Below are 12,983 nucleotides of genomic sequence, written 5' to 3'. Positions count from 1 at the left end.
GAAGGTTGCTTAATCACCCCTCAGAGACTCTGGAATTGGAAACAGTAACAGTAACGAATTCGGGTAGGGAGACTAAAAATGTATGTTTGCTCTTTAGAAACAAATGCCCTCCTAGTTAGACTTGCTCAAAGGTAAACGAACACATCTATGAACAGATGCAGGGGAGACAGACAACACTGGGGACTGGGGTGGGGTGGGGTGGGGAATCATGCTCAAAAAGCCAAAGCCCTGTTCCTGAGAAGGCAAGGAATGCACCTCTCTGGTGGAACAGAAAAGAGCAGCTTACTCAGAATAACATGGGGTCTGAGTGTGAGAGAGTCTGAGGGGCAGTGGCCCATTCTCACACGCTCACTCACTCTGGGGAGGATGTAACAGTGGTTTAATTCTGGTCTTCCAGCATCTTTTACTGTGTCCTGATCAAAAAACATCAATATAGTTCCAAGGAAAAGGCAAGTTGGCTTTTTTTTTAATTATTTTTCATCTCTGGTTGATGACATGCACTGTGCATTAGTCATTAGTCACCTCCCCTCTCTCACTGTCTCCTCCTTCAGAACCAGCCAACCTCACTGTGTCCCATGGCAGCCCCAGAAGTTAGACAGGGGAGCAGCTGCATGTCAGTCAGCCTGGTTCCGGGTGTGAGTCTTCTTGAAGCTTAAGTGAACTCCAAGGAACTCCTCCGGTTGCTAAGAGACAAGATTATCTTTAAATGTCAATTACCATTCCCCCTCAAAATAGCTCAAATACCACCCAGCACTGGAGCTTTAAAAGTTTTATGAGATGCTAGATTTTAAAAGTGTGGATTAAAAATCCCGAGTTCATGATACATGTGTTTTGAAGCGACACAGATAAAAATCCCAACTTGAGCACTGCCTGGCTGGGTGACCGTGGCTACCATTACCTGTCTCTGGGACTCCTCTCTTAAAGGGAAATGGCGACAGAAGTCAATTCACAATCTCCAAAGCACAATTCACTCAAAGTAGTCAATTAACAATACAGACACGAGAACATGTGAGGGAGAGCCAGAGAAATAGAAAAACGCCAAAATATAACTTATTTTTCACTGGCACTTTCATCTCTCTTTGCTAGTAAATTATTTTTCTCCTGTGTGAGGTAGACATTAAAATTTCTCGGGGTGGGGCGGGAGGACAGGAGATGATGTGAGATCTCAGAATAACGTTTAGGTGCTTAAAAAGGAACCGGGTGTGTGTTGGGGTTGGGGGGTTCTCTCCTTGTAATTCTTTACAATAACAATGGGTCGATCTGTTCTTATGTGACATTCTATGTCATTAAATTGATGTTAGTAAGGAACCAGATAGCCCTCTTAAGTGTTGTTCAATTCACAAAATGTGATAGGCTTCCTTTGAGATGGGTCCCGTGGTGCAGGGCAGAGGGCGTGCAATGATTTTCACAGGGAGTGATGAAGATCAGAGCTTTAGTAGTCAGGCGAGAGAGGACTGCAGTGAGCCATCTGGTCTACCAATGGGTGTTCATGGGCATGGTCCATACTCTGGGCAAAGGACCGGTCCCTTCAACTCTCCCTTCTGACACTATGTGGGCCGATCCTTGTGACATTCTGCCTGTCCTTCCTCTCAGAACTACCGTTACTTTGAGAACAACAATTGCTTTGGTTTAGGTTTTCCTGGTGGCCAGTTACTTAGCAAGGATCTTGGCAAGGGTGCTTCAACTCTCTGAGCGTTGATATTTGCTTAGCTGTAAGTGCGTATGATAACACAGGTCACAAATGGTTTATATTAGAAAAAAGAAAGGCCATTTACCATGGTGTGTAAAGAGGGATGAAGCCATGAGTACCATCTGTTACCTCTGAGGATGTTGCTCACAGTGGCCTTGGGTACAAGACCAACCTACTGGAGTTACCCTCAAGGTAACTATCAGTTTGGTTCCAGTGCAATGACTCTGCAAGGGGAATTCATGATTAAAGGTTTGGCATGCTCCTATGTAAACATATAAAAATGCTTTCAAAGGCATACACGTGATTGGCTAGACTCATAAAAGCAGAAATCCAGGGTTTTTTGTTTTCTTTTGAGGTATGGTTTTGCTATTGTAAACCAGGGTGGTTTTGAACTCATACCTACCTCAGCCTCCTGAGTAAATAACTTATTTTATTTTATTTTATTTTGGAATATTCTGCATACTTTTTCATGTGTTTACCTTAGATGGGCAAGTAGACAGACGAAATGAATTCATATTCCCTAAGCATGCATTGCCCACCTTTGGGAAAGGAAGCAGACTCAAAATACTTGAGAAAGAGAAGGGGGACAGTTGCATATCGTCTGTACAGCTGGATGTTATTCATCCTTAGAGTGTCAGAGGCAGCTGAGAGGAGAGCGTGAGCAAACATCGGGGATGCTTAAAATAAAAGGGGAAGGAACTGAACTGGCTGAATGATCCAGAGCTTTCTGTGCCAAGGGAGAAAGTCCTGACTGTGTACCAGGATAGGAGAAGAGGTGTGGATGGTCAGTTCAGTCTTTGAATGTTTGAAGACCTGTTACGAAGAGGAAAGGCTTGTTTTCCCCCATCAAATATGATCCTCGTTAAACTGTATAATACATTTACAATTATGCTATGTAAATAATATTACCTTTGAATATTAAGATGCAGAAATATGAAGCAATCAAATGCATTCTAAATCCTCTGAAATAATTAACATCGGCTCCTGTAGGAGAGACGTCTCTAAAAATATCTTCCAGTGCTTTGGTTCTTTCTTAATTAGCTGTGTGTATGTGTGTGTGTGTGTGTGTGTGTGTGTGTGTGTGTGTGTGTGTGTGTCTGTGTGTGTGTGTGTATATGTGTGCCTGTGTGTCTGTCTGTTCCTGTGTATCTGTCTATGTATGTGTCGGTGTCTGTGTATCTGTGTGTATGTCTTTGTGTGTCTGTGTGTCTGTGTGTCTCTCTGTGTGTATATGTATGTGTGTCTGTGTATGTTTATCTGTGTGTATGTCTGTGTGTGTCTCTGTATGTGTGTCTGTCTGTGTATATGTCTCTGTGTCTGTTTGTATCTCTGTGTGTCTGTGTGTGTTTTTGTTTGTGTGTCTGTCTGTGTGTGTGTATGTATGTCTCTGTGTCTGTTTGTATCTGTGTGTGTGTCTTTGTGTTTCTATTTCTGTGTGTTTCTCTCTATGTACGTGTGTCTGTCTGTGTATGTCTTTGTGTTTCTCTGTGTGTATGTATCTCTGTATGTGTGTCTGTCTGGTTATACTTCTGAGTGTGTCTCTGTGCAGGCATGCATGTGCCATGGCATGTGTGTGATGGCCAGAGAATAACACCCTTCAGATTTGGGTCCTCATTTTCCACCATGTTTGAAGCAGGCCTTTTTGCTGCTTTTCTGTTCTTCACATCTCATGACCTTCCCACAATTCTCTTGTTTCTGCCTCTGATCTCCCTAAGGAAGTTCTGGGATCATATCATAGCTGCATGCTACCATGACTCTTTATCCACTGACCCATCATCTCCTCGGCCTTAGACTTGAGTTTTGCATTTTTATTTTTTTTCATAACAAAGACCATCTCAAAGTCAGTATAGAATTATCCAAAATGGGTTAGATGAGCCAACACTTTCAGAAAACCTTGCTTTTTTATAAACTAAGTTATTAATATTGATACTATAAAAATCACGAGGCACTATATGCCCGTCTAAGAGGCATTTTTAATCTTTCCATTACATAGAAGGAGAAAAACCCAAGCCTCAGAGAAATCAAGAAACTTGGTCAAGGCCAGCCAGGCCAACACAGAGCTGTCTGACAACCTGGTCCCCCTGCTTGCCTCTGGGTCTCACTTCTTGGCCACTTCCTGTCTTGCCTAAACAAGCGTGGTTCAAGCCAAATCCAGTAGCACTGGTGACCTGTGACGAGGCACTGTCACACCTTCCGGATGAACCCTATAATTTCCAAGTCTGAGTTGCAAGACCTTTGGCTCCGTGCTCCTGTCTGGCCTGCCCCAGGGAGATGTTTCCTCTGAGATGTGCCTCTGTCAGGATGGCTGAGCATCTCCACGCTTGCTCGAAATGTATGGACTGGGCCATTTCCATCACCTCACATCTGAGAACTGGCCCTTGTCTCTGCTGCTCATCTGTGGGCTTGTTTCAAAGAGGGTGTCAAGGCTATAAGTAGGTCCATGGAGGTTATAAATAGAGCCCTGGGCTTAGGCCAGCTCAGCCTGTTTATGTTTTTGAGTTGCGCTGCAACCGTTGTTGTAATTATAGATGCGTGGGCAGGGACGGGTTCTGACTGACAGTTCCTCCCTCTGCTTCCTTCTTTGTTTGGACCAGCACTTGAGGGTATCTGAACTCAAAATCCCCATCATAAAGTCCCTCATGCCCAGTCACTGCTATACTTCCTGGCTAAACTGAAGAAACCAAAGCAATGAAAAGACATCTCCAAATACCCTTGTATCATTTGGATTACTTCTTAGATAGTCTGTCTCTTCAAAAGGCATTCTGTTATGTGGCACTTAAAAGAAAATTGCTCTTTGCTGGAGAGATGGCTCAGTCAGTAAGGTGTTTGTCTATCAAGCACTAGGACCAGGGTTTGATCCCCAGAACCCACTTTTAAAAAGCCATGTGTGGCAGCCTGTGTTTTTAAACCCTATACTGGGGAAACAAAGACAGGCAGACCACTGAGGCTTGCTGGTCTGCCAGTCTGGATGACTTCGTGAATTCCAGGCCAGTGAGAGACTCTGTCCCAGGAAAAGGTAGACAGCACCTGAGAAACAACATGAACACACACACACACACACACACACACACACACACACACACACACACACAAAGAGAGACAGAGACAGAGACACAGAGAGACACAGAGAGAGCCATTACTGTTCTTCCTAGGTACAGAGCATAAGAGAGATTTTCTACCCCCATGACAAAGCACATGTCCCTTGATCTTTTTAAACAGGTTTAAACAGGATTCATGGATCTGACCACAGCAATGGCTCCCCCACACCCTAAGGTGTGACATGCATATTGTCTGTACATGAGTTTAGTACATTGCTGTGCTCAGAGATAGTGTCCATAGCTTCCTAGCAAGCTTATGAAGGGCTGTGATGGTCTACACCTGCAATCTTTCACCAGAGAGCAGGGCGGGGTCCCCTCTTCCTGCTATGCTCTTAAGTGGATAGGTGCAAAAGGGCTGACCACCAGCCTGAGAATATTCCCTGGCTGAGCAGATCCAGCTACCAGAGCAACCAGGTAGATGCAAGCCTCTACCAGTGAAACACCAGGGGAACAGATACAGTTGAAAGACATCAAGAGGAGTCTGCTGTCTGTCAGCTTAAAGGTACATCCTCCTGAGGGCAATCTCTCCACTCCAACCACACTCCACCCATGCCTCTGGACAGCAGTAAAGGTAAAATAGAGGGAACGAGAAACTGAAGGTGTCTGAGAGGGGCTAACCCATGCTACCTTCCTGTCTTGTTTTTGCCTTTGTTGTCTACTTCCAGGGCTCTGATGAAAGACTTAAGCCACTGGGTGTCCGGGCTGCTTAGAGGGTAGGAACAGTGTAGTACAAACAGTTTAACCTTATCCCAGACTGTCTTACAAATAAATGAGACTCAGACTATGGTTATTTTACATGTCTTTGACAACTACTGGGGAACAACCCCTAATCTACTCTTTTAACTGCTGGCCTGGCTACCTTCCTTGCAGTGTACCTCAGGCACTTGATGTTTCTCCTGGTCATGTGCTAATGGACAGTCTATCCTCATGGTAGCTTCCCCCTGTCTCTCCTTCTTCCTCCTCCTCCTCTTCTTCTTTCTCCCCCAGCCAGGTCACTCCAAACCCACCTACCTCTAATCCCTCCAGCAATTGGCGGTAGCCAATTTTATTTCATCAATAGCTTGAAATCAAGGAACAAGGTTTGCACAGCAAGAACTTGCAAACAGGAGAAGTCCATTGTTAGCCTAGACCATTTTTGGGTATAGAACTTAGAATTACAATACATAGCAGCAGACCCAACCTCAATAGAACAGCACAGTACAGGAAGTCAAAAAGAAAATGCCTGACATGACTCTGAGGCCACCTAAGTGTGTGAGAAACCATTCACAGAAGCAACCAGGATCTGAGATAGGTCCAACAGTTACAGTGCTTGCTGTAGAAGCAGGAAGACCTAATTTGGATACTCAGCGCTCATACAGAAAGCGAGGCACAGCATTCATGTCCCTCTGATCTGGCCTGGGAATGTCAAGTGACTACTTCCTTCAGACTCATACCGCTGTGACTTCCCTACAGTAACTGGCGATGATCTGGAACTGTAAGCTACGATCAACCCTTTCTCCCCAAATTGATTTTTTAAAAGAAAAACAAACAAACAAACAGGATACTCTTTCACAGTAGCAGAGATGAAAGGACATAGGATTTTCTATATTTTCATTTGATGATGTTCCCGATCAAAGGCACTGCTGAGTTGGCTAGTCACTGTTCAGCAGCAGGAGAGCGTCTGCTCTGTTAGAAAGAGTACCAGCATTGCCCTGTGTTTCTGCAATGGAGAATGAGTGAGTCGGCAGGTCCAGACCCAGACGATGATTTTAGACCCCACATGTGGCCACATCCAGCTCCTCTGCTGCGACCAAAGCATCCATTTCCCCTCACCACACGTAGCTAAGTCCTACTCTTCAGTAGTCTGTTCATACGTTTTCTACGAGTTTTCAGGCCAGTCTGAGAATTCTTCCAGTGTTATTTAACCCTTTATTTATGCTCAGCTAATCCATTTACCGCCCTGTATGGGGTTTTCAAGTCTATTGCCACCTATCTAGATGCTCCTTAGGGCTTGTCAGCATGTCTCCCCACTCAGCCAGCACCCCGTAGCTAGCACCCGGCGCCTGATGCATTGTGAATAGAAGCGGGACGAAGTTCTTCGCTATGACGGAGAGCAAATAAATAAATAAATAAATAAATAAATAAATAAATAAATAAATAAATTGGTGCTGATTATATTGACCCAAATACTATTCCACTGACTTGGCTGGCCCACGAGGGATCAGGCAGTATAGGACTATTCTTGTTTTCCCCCCAAGGCTGAGCACACACTGGGTGTCCTTAAATGCTTGCTAGACTGATCGACTTGTAGTCCTCGACTTGCATATTTGTCTTACTGCCCAGACTTTCAATGTTGTATACATTCTTACCTTTAAGTTGTGTTTCTGTGCACGGAGCTCAGAAGTTCATTCCAAAGAACACCTCATGAAGATTTCTCCATGGCAGGGCAGTACTGTACTGTCTTGGGATCAGGGAGCTGTCTGAATATTTGATTGCATTTTAGTGAGGTATAGAAATTGAAAAAGGTGCCAGCATAGACAAAGTTCTACATCATGTTAGTAAAACTAACAAATTAGAGATCACTGGTTGTATGAAAATGGGCGGGTCTTTATGCCCAAAGTGATACTCAGTGAGGAGTGACATGGTGTGTGTTCATTTACAAAAAACAAATTAAGAGATGTTGAGATATTCCAGGAGTGTATAGCCAATTATAGTATACAAAAGCCATGGTTTTAAAAAAAAATCTTAGCTTGGGACTGGAGAGATGGCACAGTGGTTAAGGGCACTGAGTGTTCTTCCAGAGGTCCTGAGTTCAATTCCCATCAACCACTTGGTGGCTCACAACCATCTGTAATGGACTCCGATACCCTCTTCTGGTATGTCTGAAGACAGCTACAATGTACTCACATACATTAAAAAAAGAAGAAGAAAACAAGAACAAAAGCATAGCTAACATTTTGCTATGTGTATGCATGCACATGTTTGCGCGTGCACGCACGTGCATCCGTGTGTGTGTGTGTGTGTGTGTGTGTGTGTGTATGCACACATGTTTTTGGATGGATGCACATGCATGTGTGAGTCTCAGTATATGGATGCTCAGGGCTAGCCCCAACTGTGCAGTTTGGGGTAGGGGGACAGTCACTCTAACAGAGTACAGAGCTTGCTGATTTGGCTAGGGGCTGTCCCGGAAAGCCCCAGGACTCCTCTGGGCTCTTCCCTCCCACTGTTGGGAATGCCTGTAGATATTTGCTTTCCCTGCCAGCTTTTAAGTGGGTTCTGAGAAATCAAACCAGGATCCTCAGGTTTGCATATCCAACGCTTTACCAAAGACCAAGCCCTATTCTTAGCCTCCAAGATTAGCATCTTTACAATTACTCCTAAAATTCTTGGAAGTCCTCCTGCCCCTCAAACAGAAGACTCAGTGTGTCGCTTGATGTTCCTACCTTTGTGTTTCATGTTTGCTGAGGATTCAGCTGGAATGTGCTGTTCTTGGTCTCTGGTGTGTTGAGCGCAGGATGGCGGACCACTTAAGAGTGACAAAGCTAGGTTGGAAGGAGAGAGGAAGAAAAGGGGATACCAGGATGTAATGGGATGTGAATAAAAATCAGAATATGCTAAATATTTGTGTGAAACTGTCCAGTATACAGGAGAAAGAGTAAAACTCTAAGGCCATGTCATTTGGTCACTGCTTGTTGCTGAGTGGCTCGTAACACACGAGTGATGTAGACACAGCTAGATAAACATTGTGATTTTCTGCCATTCCCTTGCGGTGCCTCTTGATGAAGGTATTCACCAACTTCACCGTCTTCTTTTGGGAAATGAAGGCCATAGCAAAATCCATCCCACAGGCTGGCCAAGGAGTGCAGAAGAGTGAGGGCGCTTCTGTGTCTCATCCCTGTAAAAGAAGTGGGGTTTGTAGGAATAAAGGACCCGGAAGAGCTCGGAGGGGTGAGGTAGTTCTGATTCCACCTGCCGTCTGCGATCCCACCAGATCCCGCGCGCTATTAAAAACTCAGTTCGGAAATACTTAGCACTTCTGCGACTCCGCTCCCTGACCTGCCCACCGGGTCATTCTGGCTGTTGCTGCAGTGAGTGGGTGTGTTCTCTTCGCTCACCTCATGACTCCTTCCAAGTTAGAGAAGTTGGAAACGCTGACTTACAGTTCCATCCGCCGCTACTTTCATGTCACCTCCTCTGTACTCAGGAAGGCGTGGCTCCCGTGACAGTTGCTTGAGCTTCCTCGTCCTTTGAAGTGTGGGCTCATGACTTGGCAACCAGACAATCAGAAGAGGCTGCATTTGGAATATGCTGTTGCCAATGGCACGGGGTCGGGCCATTGTGGCCACCAAAGTGCAGGCTGACCAAGGACCACTCCAAGCCTCTGCAGTTGACTTTGTTCCTCTTGATGTGGCTCTAATTCTATCCCATTTTCATGTGACAGTATTCTTGTATAAGTTTTTCAGAGGCTCTTGGGGGATTTAATGGCATTGCTTGTTGCTGACTAACATTTATTTATGAGTGTCAGCTTTGAGTTTATAAGAACCTCAGGAGCCTTGTATCTCTGTGATTGCAGGCAGACCTCAGATGACCTCCAGGTCTAAGTCCAGCTATGTAGGAGGCAATAGTCTGTACTGGGAGGGGAAAGAGAAAGAGTGACACAATTGGGACTCGTCTGAGACTACCATGTTCAAATGCATGTTTTAAAGGTCTCAAGTTGAGAATTCTACTTTGGTTCTATCAAGCCACCCTCACCTATCCTGTGGTTAAAAAAGAAAACCAAACCCAACCAAACAAACAAAACAAAACAAACATAAAAGACCAGAAAACAAAGAAAACGAACAAAAGAAACTCCCCAAACCAAAAATCCAATCAGAAAAATTCAGAGTTCTACACATTTGTAGAGCAGACTTCTTTTTTGTTGTTGCTGTTGTTGTTTAAAGATTTACTTATTATATGTAAGTACACTGTAGCTGTCTTCAGACACACCAGAAGAGGGCATCAGATCTCATTGCGGATGGTTGTGAGCCACCATGTGGTTGCTGGGATTTGAACTCAGGACCTTCGGAAGAGCAGTCAGTGCTCTTAACCACTGAGCCATCTCCCCAGCCCCTTAGAGCAGACTTCTAAATGCTCCATCTCCACTCTGATCCCTGACATCTCTCACATCCTTGAATCTGAGCTTTACACCCAGTGTCCCACCATCCTGTTTCTCCTTCAAGGTCACCAGCTGTGTCACCACTGTGAATTTCTGCCTCACTGCTCTCTCTCTCTCTCTCTCTCTCTCTCTCTCTCTCTCTCTCTCTCTCTCTCCCTCTCCCCCCCCCCCCCCCCCCCCCCACTATTTTAAGTCAGTGAGATAAGACATCTGTCTTTGGCTTTCTGTCCTCGCCGGCCATGGTTGCCTTCTGTCCTGGTGCTAGATATCATTACGCACATCTCCCTCCCTCTCCCTCTTTAAAGGCTCAGCCACATAGTTAGCCTCATATAATAACTCTCCCTCATCTATGACTACAATTTCCAGGCTCAGTTTCCTATACCTGATACTGTCTGACAATAGAGTGGAAAAGACAAGAAATAAATTCTTGGTAAGAGCTTTAAGCGCCTTAAAGTGTACATGGTCAAAGCATGATGTAATCTTGTGTTGTCCTGCTTCCCTGCCCCACCTCCACTGGGATGTCAATCCCTCTTGGTTAAACCTATCCACACTGAGCCACCCCACCCCCTGACCTAGGCAGACTGGCCTGCTCAGGACAGCTGCCCTAAGCCCATGCCAGGTCAGAAACCATCTAACCCACGCTGCAGAGCAACTGTCATTTGCTGCTTGAGAGTCAACTGAGATCCTGCTGATAGGATAACCTTTGTCTTTCACCTCATCCCCACCCCCTCCAGACTGTGCAACTTAAAGGTCGTGGTCATGGGCAGTCCTTATCAATCAAAGCATCAGGAAGAAAAAGAAGAGAAAAAAAATCCCACTCTGGGATTTGGCTAGACGTGTGGGTTTCAAAACACTACAGATTGTTAAATGAGTAATGTTAATGTGATCTTGGCATGGTAAACACACCCCCGCAAGGATAATGATTCTAGTTGCGTTATCTAGAAAGCAAGCATGCAGGAAAGGTAACATTTGGCTGCAAGGACTTTTGGGGGATGGGGGGAGAAGTCCAGGCCGTAACTCGTTCTGCTGGAGCGGGTAAACTAAGTTACTCCTCCTCCCCACCCCCACCCCCCCAAATGCCACTCTTACTCTGGGGAAGGGTGGACGAGCTGGAGGAAGTAAAGAGAAAACAGGACCCTCAATATAGAGGAAGAAAACAAAGGCCTTTGTTTTCTAACCCAGTCACTGACTCTGGTTGGGCAAGAGTTTCTCAAGAAGAAGTGAGTGTTTCTCTCAGGAAGTAGGCTTCATCTTGGGGAGGATACTCAGCTGCACGCCTGCCCCTGGATTGGTTTCTCCCTTCTGTGGTGAGGAGATAACTCTGGACAGGCTTGGCACCTTTCCCAACAACCAGAGAACCATCTGGATGTATCCAGCACCCATCTAAGCAACCGCCTGCCTATGGCGCTTCTTGCATGGTGTAAAATTGAAGACATACTCTGGCAAGTGGGAAAGGTCTGCAGCTTCTAAGAGGGTACAGAGGCAAGTCAATGACGGCCACCTGAGACGGCGTTAGGCCAAGCTGAAGCAGCCTTCATGGCCCTGAGTATTCGTCCCATTGAACACAACTTTCCCTTTTCACCTGTAGCTTACCTGACGTCACCTCTTCTTTCTCTGAGGTCTAATGCTTTTAGCACCGTAAGGGCCTCTTATCCTTATTGAAGACAACCAGGCTGATGAATTCATTGTAGAGTATTGGGGTCTTTTTATCTTTATTGACATCAGCATTTACATTTGGGAGAGAAGTAAACAGCTTGTCTGGAAGATGTGTTCTCTAACAGTAAAGTTTCTGGCTTGTTGAGAAGAGATTGTTTTTTTCTTTCTTGTGCCTGGTTCTCCATACTTGGTGACCATGAATAATGCCTATGCCCAAGCACGACACATATACCCAGGTCGCCACTGTTCAACCACAGGAAGCAGAGGGCATCTTTCATCAGGCTTAACAGGTTGTTTTGGTTCAGTGCACACTTCACTGTTTAAAAGCATTACTCAATAAATTTAGTGTGGTACTGTCTTTGCCCCTGGCTCAAGATCTTTAGCATCTCCCAGCCCTACCCAGACCCAGGCTGAGAAGGAATAACATGGAGACTGGAGTAATATGGGGTAACTTTACAATTTATTAAGCTTTACAGATGCATCAAAGGACCAAATAGCCAAAGGCCCTGCAGAGATGGAGCTGGAAACTGGAAATGGTTTATGTTGCTTCTGTTTATCTTTAGAAAGCAGAACTGGGACCTGTGGGCAGCAGACCCAGGAAAGCATATTTCTGTTCCCATGTGACACACAACCAAATATGGAATGTTTGAGAGCACCCTTTCCCTGCAGGAACTACATCCGGATCTGCATTGGTGCAATTGCGTGGATGCTTGCTGCAGAAGATGCATGCATGGGACTGGACCTGATCTGTTGCTCTCTGTTATTCTTTATAGCAACAGGCACAGTCTTTCAAACCAAAGTAAAATCTCATGTGCACTTCAATATAGAAAGGAATGGAGTTTCTACAGCCAAAGGGGGAATTGTCTTACATCATCCCTCCAAACGTGGATACCCACAACACCTGGATAAAGTTACCAAGAAGTTTCCTCCTATCCAAGTGTCATCCAGGTCTGTCACTAAGCAGGATAGCAAAGGCTATCCTTAGATTCACCTCCTTCCTTTCCTCCTATCTTTTCCCACGACATAGTCTAGATCAGTGGCCCTCAACTTTCTTAATGCTGCAACCCTATAATATAGTTCTTCATGTGATGACCCACTAACCATAAAACGATTTTTGTTTCTACTTCACAGCTGTAATTTTGCTACTGTTATGAATTTAAATATCTGATATGTGACCCCTGGGAAAGGGTTGTTTGACCCCTCCAAAAGGGACTTGACCTACAGGTTGAGAAAACCGACAAGGTGATCTAAACATACGGTGATCTAAAGCAAGCAGAGGAAGGAGGGAGAGGCTCTGGCCTGTGTAAAGACACTTCAAGACTGTTAGCTGGTTATACTAGAACAAGTCAAAGACAGCATCACTCGGACGTACCTGGAAATCAGAAAGGATCCTTCAGCTCCAGGT

The sequence above is a fragment of the Mus caroli genome, chromosome 10 (genome assembly GCF_900094665.2).
Source record: "Mus caroli chromosome 10, CAROLI_EIJ_v1.1, whole genome shotgun sequence".
Classification (NCBI taxonomy): Eukaryota; Metazoa; Chordata; class Mammalia; order Rodentia; family Muridae; genus Mus; species Mus caroli.
Note: the sequence above shows the minus strand (reverse complement) of the source record.